Below are 16,616 nucleotides of genomic sequence, written 5' to 3'. Positions count from 1 at the left end.
GGCTGGCTAGCCATTCCATTAGCTACCGTTAGCTATCAATTATTTGTTTAGGCTAAATCCATATTGTTTTGCCAGGCTTTATTGTTTAGATTTGAATGGAGCTAATCTGATGGTCAGCAATTATACCCATAATCTGAGTGGCACGTGCAGCTAATATATTTCCGAACCACGTGGAATCATACTTTGATAGGATAGCCACTTAAGGGCCCCTAACACGTCATCTTTTAAACTAGGCAATAATTCAAGTGTATAGTTGCATTTTATACAGTGGAAGAGTTGGTTATTTGGAAACGTACATGCCACAGGAGACCTCTAGTCCCTGATTTGGTTAAAGCCCATGACTTCCTGACTGGGGTATGGAACTCATAAGTAAGGTCCGTTTGTGCTCATCAATACTGGTTTGTCTCTCAGACTCAAGACTCTACATATAATGTAACAGTTATTGTCCTTTCACACACACAACTGCATTCACTAGGTATGTGGTGTGTGAGCTTGCAAACTCTTCTCAGCCTGACCTCTCATATTTCCATATGATCTTGACAATCATATTCCATTGCCCGGGTGCGGACAATGTGGCCCATGCAACACACACACTATGCCATGAAGGGACTTGCCCAGTAAGCATAATGCTGTCTGCCCCCACAATGGTGTTATTGTGGGTGAAATGTCAAGCATAGTAGCTCCTCTAGTTAACCCTCCAGCTCAAATCCTGCTGTATGGGGTTCTATTCATCAAGCATGTGTGAATTACTTAATGCATTCTTTTAAATGTACTGTACTTCATGGCGACATCAGTTATGCCACTGCTGCTTGTTTCAAATATGATTCATGGGCTTAGATAACTCAATCCTTTCCCTTCTGACAGCACCACCACCACCAACATACAACAGTTAGGCTACCAGTTGATGATAAACCTCAGAGGGTCTAGTTAGGCTAGTTCGTCACTTCTCCTGAGTCATTCCATAGCAATGTCTCCCCTTGAGCAATGGTTTTTGTGGTGATTTAGATTCTGTCGGCCTTGGCCCATGTTTAATCAAGAGTGCCTGTTCATTGTGGTGTGTCTTTACAAGTCGAAGCTTCAGCTTCAACATGCCTCTAGTCTTTCTGTTTACCCTTTAGCACCATGGACACTCGGGGGGAAATGGAGTCTCAAAATGCTCTGACCCTGCCTGGGCTGCCGGGAAACAGCTGCAATAGACAGACAGCTTCTGAGTGGCGGGGCCTCATAACCCTCTTCAGCTAGTCTCTGTGTCTCCAGAGTAGCTAGCTAATACTGTGGACTACTCAGTAATTCACAGCCTTCTCTCTGTGTATATGGGAGGAGAGGACCCTAGTGGGTCTGTAGTGGAGCCATGTCATAGTTATATTGATGTATAGTACATTAATCATAGTAGTAGGTGTTTAGTATAAGAGTTTGTGTAATATTAGTTATGGTAGGGTTTTAGTAGAGCTGGGTTGGAGCCAGTGAATCAGTTGGCTCCAATCTAACATGGCAGCTTTGTAGGAGGAGAGGGCTGCTGTTTGGTTTCTCTGCTCCAAAGTCAACAACGGCAGACGCTTTCATAAAATGATCACCACGCATTATCTCCTCTGACAGTCTTCCTGTATAAAACTCAAACTATGGGCTGCCTTGGTCACAGAGAGGGCTGTTTGTTGGGTTGAGTGAAGGATAAGCGGTCCCCATCTGTGGTTTGTGTGTTTTTGAGTGCTGTACAACAGTAATGCATTTCAGTCTTTCTCCTTGAGTGCACTCTGTTTCCAGATGGAGAGGAAGGGAGAGAAACAGCTTAGTATTGGTCTTCCTCTGACATCAGAAACATATTCTCTGTCCAGACCAGAGGATTCCCCAGAATACTAGAAGGGGATGGAATCACACCCATGGTTTCCAACAGTTTCTGTGGTAGATACAGAAGCTGCTTTAGCCTCCCTTCCAGTCTCTGTTGGTGGGAAAAGGCCCCTTTTAGTTGAATCTCAGTCTTGTAAGCTATATTCCCGTGAGAGTACAGGAGAGGGGCATTGATGGCAGAGGCAGTGCCCCCACACCAATTCAGGTAGGCTGGGTTTGACTTGTCTATGACATCACCTGACTGCATGGTGTGCAAACCCCATGTCAGGAGCTTAATCAACCACACAATCCATTAAAACACCCTCCCTCACGTGTCTCTCCCCCTCTTCCAACTCCACCCCAGTTTCCTCAGCTATTGTTGCAGTTCCTAAATGTTCTCAGTTTTGTATCCGGTTCTCTTTCTGCTGCCACTTTCAGTCCAAGTTGTGCATCATTACTAGAGCTGGGACTAACTTCCTTGCCATTTTTAGTATTGTGGCAAGGAAACACAACATGAAGCGGATTTAACTTTGTTAGGAAATCAGCCCTAATATTGGAAATAAGCAGCATTATGTTGTCATTCAGTCACATGTATTTATTTTCCAAGCTATAGCACAGACTACTTTACATACAGCAGGTTTTTAAAGGACCAAAGAGTTTGGTCTGCTTCATGTTTTCAATTTTGCCATGGAAATAATATTGCGATATTTGTATCGTCCTGGCCCTAATTATTACAGTATCACATTTACCACAGTTCCTCCATTTTGTCGTCTTTGTCATCTTGCTGTAGGACTTGCATGTTTGTTTACATTTCCTAAGTATGTACAACAAACCTGTTCTCCAGACCTGCTCTTCCTCCTGGGCTGTACTGTGCTAGCGTTCGCTTAGCACTAGCTTTTGGGGAGTGGAAAGGGTCTGAGTGAAAGAGAAGACCTCCAGGAGCCCCAGCCAATCTCTCACTCACAGTGGAACCTTCAGTCTGCTGTGAGTTTACATAACGGCAGCCAGACCTCTCCAGACGCCTGTTCCAGAAGGAGAGCTCTGTCTCTGCTATTCAGAGACGGGGTGTCCATTTTTTTTACTGCATACTGACATCTCTTTTGACGTGTGTCTGAGCTATAACCCTTCTGACTTGAGACTTCAGATCTCAAAACAGTTTGGTGGTACCCCTAGTCTAGACAAAATGTATGATCTGCTCCAGGGAGATCTCCAATAGATGTGTGTGTGTGTGTGTGTGTGTGACTACTTAATGTCCGAGCGCGGAGTGCCTGTGTTTAAACTGGCTGGTGCAGTTACTACATTTGTCCCGTCATCAGCCTTTTGTGTCTGTTTCGATATGGCGTGTTGATAGGAAACTGAATAGAATGATTAAGCCTAAGCAGTGGCAGAGGGCTCAGGGCACCACTTGAGGTACAGACTGTTTGAAGAGGAGTCCCTGAAGCTTTATATTCACAACATAGCCGACCCGATCAGCTCAACTCAGCTGTTTGTGTGTGTGTCAATGGGTGCAATGCAGGCCTGTTTCCTTCCTGCTGTGGTGAGTTTTGTTCTGCTGCAGAAAGGAAAGAATGTCAACAGTTTCTGTTTTCATACTTCAGCTAAACTGAGCAAGGCCCACACAGCACACTCTACCAATCCAGCTCTCGCAGCTACTGATAAAAAATAAAAGAAAGAAAAGACTGATATGGAAACATCCTTCTTAGTTTAGAAATGCAAAACGGGTCCTAAGTCATCTAGCCTACATATCAAACATGTTGAAAAAACACTGCTCTGGAGGTGGGTTTTACTGCAGGGAGTTGGTATGGGTTTAGGCTACTTTATGATCAGTCTTGCTCTGTTATGTTGCTCTAGCATCACCTGTCTGCACGTTACTTAAAGCCCTTTTATAACTGTCTGCTGCTCTAAGTGTTCTGTTCCAGAGGAAACAGCTCTCGCAGTCTAAACATACACACAGAGCAGGCTCCTTGGTAATATGATTGATTACCTTTCGAAGACTGCCTGCGTCATGAAGCAGATGAGGTGTTTAACACTGGACCCGTGTGGGTGTACTCAACTACTCGTGCATGTACAGCCACATCAGTCATGGAACGGAAGCACTCGATGCTAGATCAAACTTCCAGACCTACTGAACTGTATCACATGGTCATGTCCCATCCTAGCAAGACCACAGAACAGGTGGTCTATAAGACACACACCACTTCACTGTCTGTCAGAGAATCCCCCTTTTCTCTGGACAACAAACTGTCATTATCCTGAATAATGCCCTGTAATGGAACTACTGAGGCACAATAGGAGCTGATTCTTACTCATAGGTCCCAGAAGACACCTGGTCTACAGATGGATATTACACACTAGGAAGGGCATCCAGGTGGTCATTTAACTGATGGGTCGTCCACCACCCTCTCATTTCCCCTGACAAGGTTCAGAGGTCAACTTGTATAGATCAGAGGGTTGTGGGTCACTATCCTCGTGGGTCCCTGCCTGCTTATGCTGTTTCTGGGAACAGTTAGAGAAACTGGCTGTGGCTGTAATTACTGTACCACCATCACACACACTACACATGTCTGCCCACATTACACACTACGCTCAAGCTCCACACACACTACTGCACACTATGAGAGCGAGAAGGGGAGAACATACCAACAGTATAGAATGTATTGGGTCTAGTATCTACTAACTACATTTTAAATGTATGCAGTGTATCAGCTGAACATTCATGCCACTTGTAGGTCCATGTAAGAGGGAGTGTAACATGACGTCTTGACGAGATGAGGTCAAGGTATTAGATTGGCCATCACAAAGCCCTGACAACAATCCTATAGAACATTTGTGGGCAGAACTGAAAAAGCATGTGTGAGCAAGGAGGACTACAAACCTGACTCAGTTACACCAGCTCTGTCAGGAGAAATGGGACAAAATTCACCCAACTTATTGTGGGAAGCTTGTGGAAGGCTACCCAAAATGTTTGATCCAAGTTTAAAAAAAAAATAAAGGCAATGCTACCAAATACTATTTGAGTGCATGTAAACTTCTGACTTACTGGGAATGTGATGAAAGAAATAAAAGCTGAAATGAATGTCAGGAATTGTGAAACTGAGTTTAAATGTATTTTGCAAAGGTGTATGTAAACTTCTGACTTCAAATGTACATGTAGGTAGAGGTAAAGTGACATAATAAACAGTGAGTAGCATCAGTAAAAAAATATATAAAGTGTGGGGGGGGGGGTGTCAATGCAAATAGTTCAGGTAGCCATTTGATTAATTGTTCAGTAGTCCTATGGCTTTGGGGTAGAAGCTGTTAAGGAGCCTTTTGGGTCTAGACTTGGTGCTCCGCTACCGCTGCCATCCGCGGGCTGTATCCACTACCCTCTGTAGCGCCTTACGGTCAGATGCCAAGCAATTGACATACCAAGTTGTGATGCAGCCGTTCATGACGCTCTCGATAGCGCAGCTGTTGAACTTTGAGGATCAGGGGACCCATGCCAAATCTTTTCAGTCTCCTGAGGGGGAATTGGTGTTGTCGTGCCCTCTTCACGACTATCTTGGTGTGTTTGGACTGTGATAGTTTGATGTGGACACCAAGGAACTTTAAGCTCTACACCCGCTCCCCTATAGCCCCGTCAATGTGAACAAGGGTGTGTTCAGCCCTCTTCCTGTAGTCCACGATCAGCTCCTTTGTCTTGCTCACATTGAGGGAGAGGTTGTTGTCCTGGCACCACACGGCCAGGTCTCTGACCTCAGCCTATAGGGAGGTCTCATCGTTGACTGTGATCAGGCCTACCACTTGTTGTCAGCAAACTTTAATGATGGTATTGGAGTTGTGCGTGGCCTCAGTCGTGGGTGAGCCGGGAGTACAGGAGGGGACTAAGTACACACCCCTGAGGGGCCCTCGTGTTGAGGATCAGCATGGCGGATGTGTTGTTACCTACCCTTACCACCTGGGGGCGGCCTGTCAGGAAGTCAGGATCCAGTTGCAGAGGGAGGTGTTTAATCCCAGGGTCCTTAATTTAGTGATAATCTTTGGGCTCTGGTGTTGAACACTGAGCTGTAGTCAAGGAACACCATTCTCATGTAGGTGTTCCTTTTGTCCAGGTGTGGAGTGCAATTAAGATTGCGTCATCTGTTGCTCTTTTGGGGCGGTATGCGAGTTGGTCTTGGGTTTCAGGGATGATGGTGTTGAGGCATAACCAGCCTTTCAAAGCACTTGGCTACAGTGCTACGGGTCGGTAGTCATATAGGCAGGTTACCTTGGTGTTCTTGGGCACAGGGATGAATTATGCCTTTGGATGGCGATTGTGACATTGAAAAACAGATCAAGGTGCAATAACTGGAGTCTTTGAGCCTTATTATCCCTCTCTGAGCCTTAGTCACAGCCCCGCTATGGCTGGTTGCTACAGTCACTGCACTGTATAGCTATAGCTGCTGGTCTCCGCCCTGGCTAGTACTGCAGCTGTGTCTGTGTGATTAGTGAGAATGCTTTGTCTACGACTCCTGTCGGAACAGTCCTCCATCAGCCACACCATTCATCTTGCACTCCATTCATCTCACACTCCATTATGCATTGTACCACACATGCCAGAGATAGGCCTGTTCAGGTTTCTATTGGAGAAGGGAATGAGCCTTGGTCTGTCGACCTCTGTCATGTCCATGTGGTATGGGTTTATTCATGGTAGGAAAAGCAACCACACACCCCCGTCCCATTCCCACAGAGTGTGGACAGTTTGCTAAATGTGACTTGTGTAACCCTATAGGGCCTCTGTGCTGTGTTTCTGCACCTGGTTAGTGCCTGACTGAGTGGTCTTGGCGTGCGTTTACTGAGATACACAACCATCCTATCACATGTTCTTACTTCTATTTTGAATGGATTTAATTGAGCACTTGTTCAGTTTGACATGCTTAGGGTAAAGAGAATACTGTCTGGTTCTCAGAACAGGACTGTTGTTGTATGCTACTGGCAGTTATATATCTAATCACACGTGTGTGTATTTATATGTAACAGACAGACCGGTTGATGTAATGATTGTCACAGGAGACTAGACTATAGTTAGTTAATGATGAACGACTGCTGGTTAGCTAGCTGCCTTTAAGCAAATATTAACAGACCTTCAGTTTCACTATGAGAGGCTTGTCAATGTCTCAACTCTCCATACTCTAGGTTGAAAGCCTTTCATCAATGTTGATTTTAAAGTAGTGCTGTTTTAATCGTCAGAGTTGAGTCTACAGTTGTAGAGTATTAGCAAGTTTTGACTGCCTTGTAACAGTTAGTACAGTAGTTTGCCCACAGGTTCAGGGTTTGATGTCTGTACCATGCAGCCAAGGACCTTAAATTAATTTTCTGCTGCAGTTTCCCTGCAACCATGCTGACTGAGTGGGCTAGCCTTGTGCTGTTGCGCTTGTTACGCTCTCTGCAGTGGGGTTCCTGTCTGTCTTTGCTAAGTGAGGGTTACAGACATGATAGTGGGTCAATGCTACTCCCCATAGACTAGCTCTACAGGCTAGCTCCCTACCGATTCATACTTCCGTGGCAGTTTTCATGATGCGTGCTGTTGGAGTGTTAGTCAGACAAGTCTACTTCCTCCCAGAGTGAGCCACATAGTATCACATCTGCTCAGTCATCCCCATATTCCACATACTGTGTGTGTTCTATTGTGTTCCTGTCTCTTGCCACATACACACCTGTTTTTATTATCCTCAGTGTGTTGGTCTATAGGAATGTTTTCCATGTTACTGTAATCCGATCTGTCTGAAGCCAGGCCTGTTTTTATGTCTGAGATGGAGATTCACTCTAGAGAGAAGTGAATCAGAAAGACCGAAACAGTGCTGGGCCTAGTGCTATTTGTTACACTGCATTCCCTATGTGTCTCCTATCGCTCAATGCCATGTCAAATCAAACTTTATTTGTCACGTCTTACCATGAAATGCGTACTTACCAAGCCCTTAACCAACAGTGCAGTTCAAGAAGAGTTAAGAAAATATTTACCAAATGAACTCAAGTAAGAAGTAACACAATAACAATAACAAGGCTATTTTCAAGGGCTACCGGTACAGAGACAGTGTGGGGGTACAGGTTGGTTAGTTAATTTGTATATGCTAGGTAGGGGTGAAGTGACTATGCATAGATAATAAACAGCAAGTAGCAGCAGTGTACCAAACAAATGGGGGGGTGAGTGCATCAATGTAAATAGTCCGGTGGCCACTTGATTAATTGTTCAGCAGTCTTATGGCTTGTGGGTAGAAGCTGTTAAGGAGCCTTTTGGTCCTAGACTTGGTGATCCGGTACCGCTTGCCGTGCAGTAGCAAAGAACAGTCTGACTTGGGTGACTGGAGTCTGTCAATTTTATCGTCTTTCCTCTGACACGCCTATTATATAGGTCTTGGATGGCAGGAAGCTTGGCCCCAGTGACGTACTGGGCCGTACGTACTACCCTCTGTAATGCCTTTCGGTCAGATGCCGAGCAGTTGCCTACCTGGCAGTGATGGACCCGGTCAGGATGCTCTCTGGTGCAGCTATAGGTCTTTGAGGATCAGTGGACCCATGCCAAATCTTTTCAGTCTCCTTAGGGAGAAAAGGTTTTGTTGAGCCCTCTTCACGTCTGTCTTGGTGTGTTTGGACCATGTTAGTTTGTTGATGTGGACACCAAGGAACTTTGAAACTCGACCTGCTCCACTACAGCCCCGTCGATGTTAATGGGGGCCTGTTCGGCCTGGCCTTTTCCTGTAGTCCACGATCAGCTCCTTCCTTGCTCACATTGAGGGAGAGGTTGTTGTCCTGGCACCACACTGCCTAGGCTACATACTATCGCGAATGTGTGTATTGTGTGGACTTCTCCCCCTGTGGGCCTCTCACATTTGGCTGACAACATGCTGACCCAGCACAGTGGTTTGAGGCATGATGAGTCTTCCCCAGGCAGTTAATGTGAACTTTCAATCATCCCTGTCTCCCTAGGTAACATGTCTGTGGTCTGCAGTGCAGGGTCCAGGTTTCCAGAGCCAGCTAATAACACTCAACAGTGGAAGTATGGGTTATTGTTGGCCTGGGTTCTCAAAGGACTGGCCTACGGTTCTGTTCTGGGAGGTGCCTTTCAGTGCTGTGACATGTTCTAATGCCTCACACACTAAAATAGCTACTGATGAACAGGGAAGTCTGCCTTTCATCATGTAACATTTCACCACCCCATGCTTAGTCCCCATTGTTGAAATGCACACAGTGTTGGGTAACCAGCTTTTCAGATGGAAGTGATTGGGGAGGATGGGGTGTGGTAAAAGTCTGAGGAGGTGTGAGGAAGTAGAACAGTCTTGTTATTGGACTATAGCAATGTATTTATTATAGGCCTGGGCTACATGCTGCAGTAATGAGTCCTGTCTGCACCAGTCAGTCGTACTCCGCACACTGATATTAAGCTTATATTTCAGGAGTCTTAGAAAAACAATAACAGTGCTGGAACATCCTGGCAAGAAGCCACTTGGTGTTGAGGGGTGAAGAGTTGAGTTATCGGCACTGTTTTGTGTGGTGAAGCTATACAGCTGTGGGAGAGCTGTGTTGGAGGACTGTACTTGGGCTGACCCCGTTTGGGTAATTAGCTTTTGGTCAATCTAAGATATATATTTTTAGTCGAGCGGTTACAATTAAAAAATAAATAAAAACTTATTTATGGAACTTATTGACTGAAGCCTGTCGGGGGACTAATCCATTGCGGAGGCTGCGCCGATGGCTCTCCAGTAGTACATTTACAGTTAATTCCCATAATTTCAAATCTACAATGTTTGGTTACTGTAATTTCTGTTAATGGATTCAAAATATTAGACTTTTACAGTTTTCATTGTCGCAAACAACATGTCAATGAGCGCACAACCTAGGCTACACTTGTGAGAAACACGTTTTGGTTTGTTTCATTCTGTTTACGAGTTAATATATTCATTGTGTTTTTTTTTGGAGCGCTCCTGTCAATGTTAAGGACACGCATCTGATTACGCATAGAATAAGTCCTCGGCTACCTGGCAAATGTAGACTTATAAATGTGCTTGTTTGGGGATCTGATCGTATTTCTGTCTTAACTCACCACTAATGAGCTGTGGCGCTTCTCAGTCATTTTTTTTCTTCACCTATAACAGCAAGTAAACAGTCTGTTTTTACATCCATTGAGAATTGTTCCTCAATGTAGCCTTTTTGAAAAATCTTTCCAGCTCTCTCCCTTTTTCTCTCCCTGTGTCTGTCCGGAGTTCACTGGTGTGGGATAACTCTGAGGGCCCAGAATATTTTATACAATGCCGAAAGTTTGTTAGCACAAGCTTCCTGCTGGACCAAGTTGATAGCCAATATGATTTTAAAAAAATCTATCAGGAAATTTTCTTCCTGCAGGCTGCGATATTTTTATTTATTGGCTTTATGTAGGTTATTTCCACATAATGGCAGTAGAAGTTACTTTTCATTTAGAAACATACTTTTATAAAATGACTAGATAATGATTTTATTCATTGTCTATATATGGAAAAATACATTAAAACATGTATATATAATCTTGGTCAACCGAGCGTTGTCCTGTTCTTTCGAGCAAATGATTGGTCAATGTTTGAATGTATTTTTCCATACATAGACAGAATAAAATCACTCTGAATATTTGAATAAAACCACTACATATGCACCGAGCTTGTCTGATGCTTTAAGCACACAGTTTGATTAAATAATTAAGACACACAAATGACTCGAGCCCAATGGTCATGGTGTTAATTTTAATGACGACAGTGTTTAACTGGTGCACGTTGTCTCGCACGCCTCCCTACTGCAGTGAAAAGGTAGCACAGCAAGTGTTTATTGCGCTGTCTGTGCTGAAGCTGCAACATTATTTCATCCATTTAGTTTCTTGTTTCTGCCTGAAAAGTTGTTACTGAAATCCCTCATTTGTTTAGGAAAAACATTCCCTGTTCCATTAACCCTTGCTCTTTATGTGAAACGTGTAAGAATTGCATGCATGTGATCAACAGGCTATAGGTCAGGCCCTATCATAATCCCATACATTTCTTATATCAAACTCCAAGGAACATGTAATGTTGACAGTAAATGTTTACTGGTTGTTCAGGAGGGAAAGGGGAAGTCGGATCAGTAGAAGACATTTGACTTAGTTGTGGAAATGTTGTTTGGCACACAATACTCAGACAATTGCTGTTAGATTACAAGCTCCCTGTGTGATGACATGAACAAATGAAAGATTGATTGATAGACACAGTAGCCTATTGAAATGGGCCTAAATAAGTTACGGTATTAAGACCAACTAAACAGGACACGCTCTTAGGCTCACAGCTCGATGGTGGTTATACAAGGATACTATACAAAGCCTACTAATGATAATAACATTACTTATTATGATGATCATAATAATAATTGGAATAATAACAAGGAGCTCAAGAAAAAGAAGGGTGCAGGAGCGAGCGCTGCCTGCATATTATTTGACAAACAGGTGCTGTCAAGTTACAATATTTTTCTGCCTGTTTGGAACAGTGTAAACAACACTAAATAATACAGTCTCTTCTAATGAAAAAAATTGTATAGCAAAGATGTAAAATTACTTTTTCCAACATTTTGCCCTTAGATGAGGCTTGGTGCTCCCAGAATCAGTAGGCTATTATACAAACAGGCAACAGAAGCAAAATCAGTCTTATTTCTGTAGATATACAGTACCAGTCAAAAGTTTGGACACACACTCATTCCAGGGTTTTTCTTTATTTGTCTTCACTATCATTCTACAATGTAGAAAATAGTACATCAAAACTATGAAATAACACATGGAATCGTGTAGTAACCAAAAAAGTGTTAAACAAATAAAAGTATATTTTCTATTTTAGATTCTTCAGAGTATGACAGTCCATTACTTTAAGACATGAAGGTCAGTCAATCTGGATAATTTCAAGAACTTTGAAAGTTTCTTCAAGTGCAGTTGCAAAAACCATCAAGCGTTATGATGAATGGCTCTCATGAGGACCGCCACAGGAAAGGAAGACCAAGAGTTGCCTCTCTTGCAGAGTTCATTAGAGTTACCAGCCTAAGAAATTGCAGCCCAAATAAACGCTTCAGAGTTCAAGTAACAGACATCTCAACATCAACTGTTCAGATGAGACTGCGTGAATCAGTTCTTCATGCTCAAATTGTGAGACGCAGAGTAGGTGAACGGATGATCTCTGCATGGTGGGGGTGCTTTGCTGGTGACACTGTCAGTGATTTTTATTTAGAATTCAAGGCACACTTAACCAGCATTGCTACCACAATTCTACAGCCATACACCATCCCATCTGGTTTGTGCTTAGTGGGACAATCATTTTGTTTTTCAACAGGACAATGACCCAACACACTTCCAGGCTGTGGAAGGGCTATTTGACCAAGGGGAGTGATGGAGTGCTTTGCGATGAGTTGGACCACAGTGAAGGAAAAAAGGGAACATTAAAATAACACATCCTAGATCCTTATTAAATACTTTTTTCTTTACATAGTTGAATGTGCTGACAACAAAATCACACAAATTATCAATGGAAATCAAATTTTTCAACCCATGGAGGTCTGGATTTGGAGTCACACTCAAAAATAAAGTGGAAAACCACACTACAGGCTGATCCAACTTTGATGTAATGTCCTTAAAACAAGTCAAAATGAGGCTCAGTAGTGTGTGTGGCCTCCACGTGCCTGTATGACCTCCCTACAACACCTGGACATGCTCCTGATGAGGTGGCGGATGGTCTCCTGAGGGATCTCCTCCCAGACCTGGACAAACGCATCCGCCAACTCCTGGACAGTCTGTGGTGCAACGTGGCGTTGGTGGATGGAGCGAGACATGATGTGCTCAATTGGATTCAGCTCTGGGGAACGGGCGGGCCAGTCCATAGCATCAATGCCTTCCTCTTGCAGGAACTGCTGACACACTCCAGCCACATGAGGTTTAGCATTGTCTTGCGTTAGGAGGAACCCAGGGCCCAACCGCACCGTACCCAATGGCATTCAGGTTACCTCTGGCGAGCACATGGAGGGCTGTGCGGCCCCCCAAAGAAATGCCACCCCACACCATGACTGACCCACTGCCAAACCTGTCATGCTGGAGGATGTTGCAGGCAGCAGAACGTTCTCCATGGCGTCTCCAGACTGTCACGTCTGTCACTTGCTCAGTGTGAACCTGCTTTCATCTGTGAATAGCACAGGGCGCCAGTGGCGAATTTGCCAATCTTGGTGTTCTCTGGCAAATGCCAAACGTCCTGCACGGTGTTGGGCTGTAAGCACAACCCCCACTTGTGGACGTCGGGCCCTCATACCACCCACATGGAGTCTGTTTCTGACCGTTTGAGCAGACACATGCACATATGTGGCCTGCTGGAGGTCATTTTGCAGGGCTCTGGCAGTGCTGCTCCTTGCACAAAGGCGGAGGTAGCGCTCCTGCTGCTGGGTTGTTGCCCTCCTACGGCCTCCTCCACGTCTCCTGATGTACTGGCCTGTCTCCTGGTAGCGCCTCCGTGCTCTGGACACTACGCTGACAGACACAGCAAACCTTCTTGCCACAGCTCGCATTGATGTGCCATCCTGGATGAGCTGCACTACCTGAGCCACTTGTGTGGGTTGTAGACTCCGTCTCATGCTACCACTAGAGTGAAAGCACCGCCAGCATTCAAAAGTGACCAAAATATCAGCCAGGAAGCATAGGAACTGAGAAGTGGTCTGTGGTCACCACCTGCAGAACCACTCCTTTATTGGTGGTGTCTTGCTAATTGTCTATAATTTCCACCTGTTGTCTATTCCATTTGCACAACAGCATGTGACATTTATTGTCAATCAGTGTTGCTTCTTAAGTGGACAGTTTGATTTCACAGAAGTGTGATTGACTTGGAGTTACTTTGTGTCGTTTAAGTGTTCCCTTTGTTTTTTTGAGCAGTATGTGTATTAATGTATATATATAGTAATAAAGTAATACAAATGAACTTAGGGAATCTGGGCCTACAGAAGCAGAGAGATGGAGAAGAGTAGAGTGCGATCGATGAGAATGGGAGACTAGTTCTTCTATATATATATATATATATATATATATTTTTTAAAATTAATTAATGGTCCTCCAATAAGCGGTATCAAAAAATCATAATCGTTCGACCTCTAATGTTTACATTGTAGAATAGCGAAGACAAATATTTACAGTTAAGAAGTTTTAGGTTGTAGTTATTATAGGAATTATGACCCGTCGACTATTTCTCTCAATACCATTTGTATTTTATATTCAGTTGAAGTCGGGAGTTTACATGCACCTTAGCCAAATACATTTAAACTCAGTTTTTCACAATTCCTGACATTTAATCCTAGTAAAAAAATCCCTGTCTTAAGTCAGTTAGGATCACAACTTTTATTTTAAGAATGTGAAATGTCAGAATAATAGTAAAGATTTATTTCAGCTTTTATTTCTTTCATCAACTTCCTAGTGGGTCAGAATTTTTTATACACTCAATTAGTATTTGGTAGCATTGCCTTTAACTTGTTTAACTTGGGTCAAACGTTTCGGGTAGCATTCCACAAGCTTCCCACAATAAGTTGGGTGAATTTTGGCCCATTCCTCCTGGCAGAGCTGGTGCAACTGAGTCAGGTTTGTAGGCCTCCTTGCTTGCACACGCTTTTTCAAATTGTCTATAGGATTGAGGTCAGGGTGATGGCCACTCCAATACCTTGACTTTGTTGTCCTTAAGCCATTTTGCCACAACTTTGGAAGTATGCTTGGGGTCATTGTCCATTTGGAGGACCCATTTGTGACCAAGTTTTAACTTCCGGACTGATTTCTTGATGTTGCTTCAATATATCCACATTTTCCCACCTCATGAAGCCATCTATTTTGTGAAGTGCACCAGTCCCTCCTGCAGTAAAGCACCCTCACAACATGATGCTGCCACCCCTGTGCTTCACGGTTGGGATGGTGTTCTTTGGCTTGCAAGCCTTCCCCTTTTCCCTCCAAACATAACGATGGGCATTATGTCCAAACAGTTCTTTTTTTGTTTTATCAGACCAGAGGACATTTCTCCAAAAAGTATGATTTTTGTCCCCATGTGCAGTTGCAAACCGTAGTCTGGCTTTTTTATGGCGGTTTTGGATCAGTGGCTTTTTCCTTGCTAAGTCGTTTTTCAGGCTATGTCGATATAGGACTCATTTGACTATGGATACTTTTGTACCTGTTTCTTCCAGCATCCTCACAAGGTCCTTTCCTGCTGTTCTGGGATTGATTTGCATGTACAGCCAACTAGCGCAGAAATAGTTTTGCCACGTCGTCAAAACAATATGATACGATAAATTTTCCCATAAAAATCCAGATATGGAACTCACACTTTTTTCTTAGCCCCCCTTCCCAACCCCAGACACCTCTCTCTCTCTCTCTCATATGTTTCAGACTTGGTGTGGAGCAGTAGACTACACATGGAGCACAGACTTGGAGAAACAGGCACATCCCAACTCCCCAAGATTCAGATTTTCCAATCTCCACAGTGTTTTCATACCTCCGCTAGATAGGGGGTCTGTGGAGATCTCTATCAGCAGTGTGTGCATTCCAGGCCAGGGGCCTGTGGGGAGAGTCAGCAGTTCTACCGGGGTGGTTTCCATTCCTCTTTCTCTTTGTTTAGCCCAGAGTTTGTCCAGCTCAGTATTTTTGTTTTGTGTGTGTTCAGCAGAGGGTTTCAGTCTTGACCTCCTTACTCACCCTCAGTAAAGCCACTTTCAGTTATGCGTGTCCATTGACACCACAGGAGGCAGAATGGACTCTCTAACTCTGAGCCCACTGAGCAGGAATTCACCTCTGTTCTGTCCAGTGGGACGCTAAGGGATGGATCACTCCTGCTGCAGTCAATGGAGTGGTTTAATCTTTCCCACGTTATTCTGTGTGTTTGCATGCAGTACTGGGTCAGACTCAGGTCAGTAAATAGCAGCTGGAATCCCTCCAGGTCAAAATGAGTACTGTGCAGTTTGTAGTGTGGTGTCAGGGAATTGGCTGTGGTATAGTGGTAGTATAGAATCTCCAAGTGGCTTTTCACTGGATGCGGTGTATTCAGTGCTTGGTTTATGTCTACAGAACCTGCATTAGTTGAGGAATGTCCACGTCTGTTATGCGGAGGAAAGGTGTGGCTGCTGTGGATTTCCCCTCTAAGCTGAAGAGGAAGTCCCACACAGAGGAGCGGATAGTTGCTTCATCACTATAGCACTGAGTGAGACTGGTCATGGATTCACAAACTACATAACACAAGGTCGAACTGCTCTTCCCTGAATCTTTATCTAGAACAATATCCATGCCCACACATCCAGATGTAGGTTGTCAGGGGTGTTTAGTCTATTTCCAGCTTTTTTTTTTAGCTCGTTTTATTTTCTGCTTGAGAAGCATGGCTGTCTGGCTCTGTAAACGGATAACATCAGTTGTGTGTAATTTATATTAGTCAGGCGAGGAACCGGTTTGTTTGACTGACTGCGACTGACGCAAAGTACAGCCTATTCTCTCTCCTTTGAACACACCAAACACATTACACCTCACACTAGAGTTCGACCGATTAATCAGCATGGCAGATTTCACGTTTTCATAACAATCAGTAATTGGCATTTTTGGACGCCGATTACATTGCACTCAACGAGGAGACTGCGTGGCAGGCTCACCACCTGTTACGTGAGTGCAGCAAAGATCGAACGAAAATTGCTTCCTAGAATTACACTTATCTTGTAAAAAAAACAATCTTAACATAATCACTAGTTAACAACACATGGTTGATATGACTAGTTTAACTAGCTTGTCCTGCTTTGCAAATAAT

At 44.0% G+C, this 16,616-nt stretch overlaps 1 protein-coding gene across 2 annotated transcripts in view; it reads left to right on the top strand.

Annotated features, from left to right (window-relative positions):
- Window positions 1-16,616, top strand: part of LOC139392689 (ras association domain-containing protein 3-like) — a 30,234-nt gene that overhangs the window by 533 nt on the left and 13,085 nt on the right. The window lies entirely within an intron of this gene.

This window comes from Oncorhynchus clarkii, chromosome 33, assembly GCF_045791955.1.
Source record: "Oncorhynchus clarkii lewisi isolate Uvic-CL-2024 chromosome 33, UVic_Ocla_1.0, whole genome shotgun sequence".
NCBI lineage: Eukaryota > Metazoa > Chordata > Actinopteri > Salmoniformes > Salmonidae > Oncorhynchus > Oncorhynchus clarkii.
Note: the sequence above shows the minus strand (reverse complement) of the source record. Positions and strands in the feature narration are given on the sequence as shown.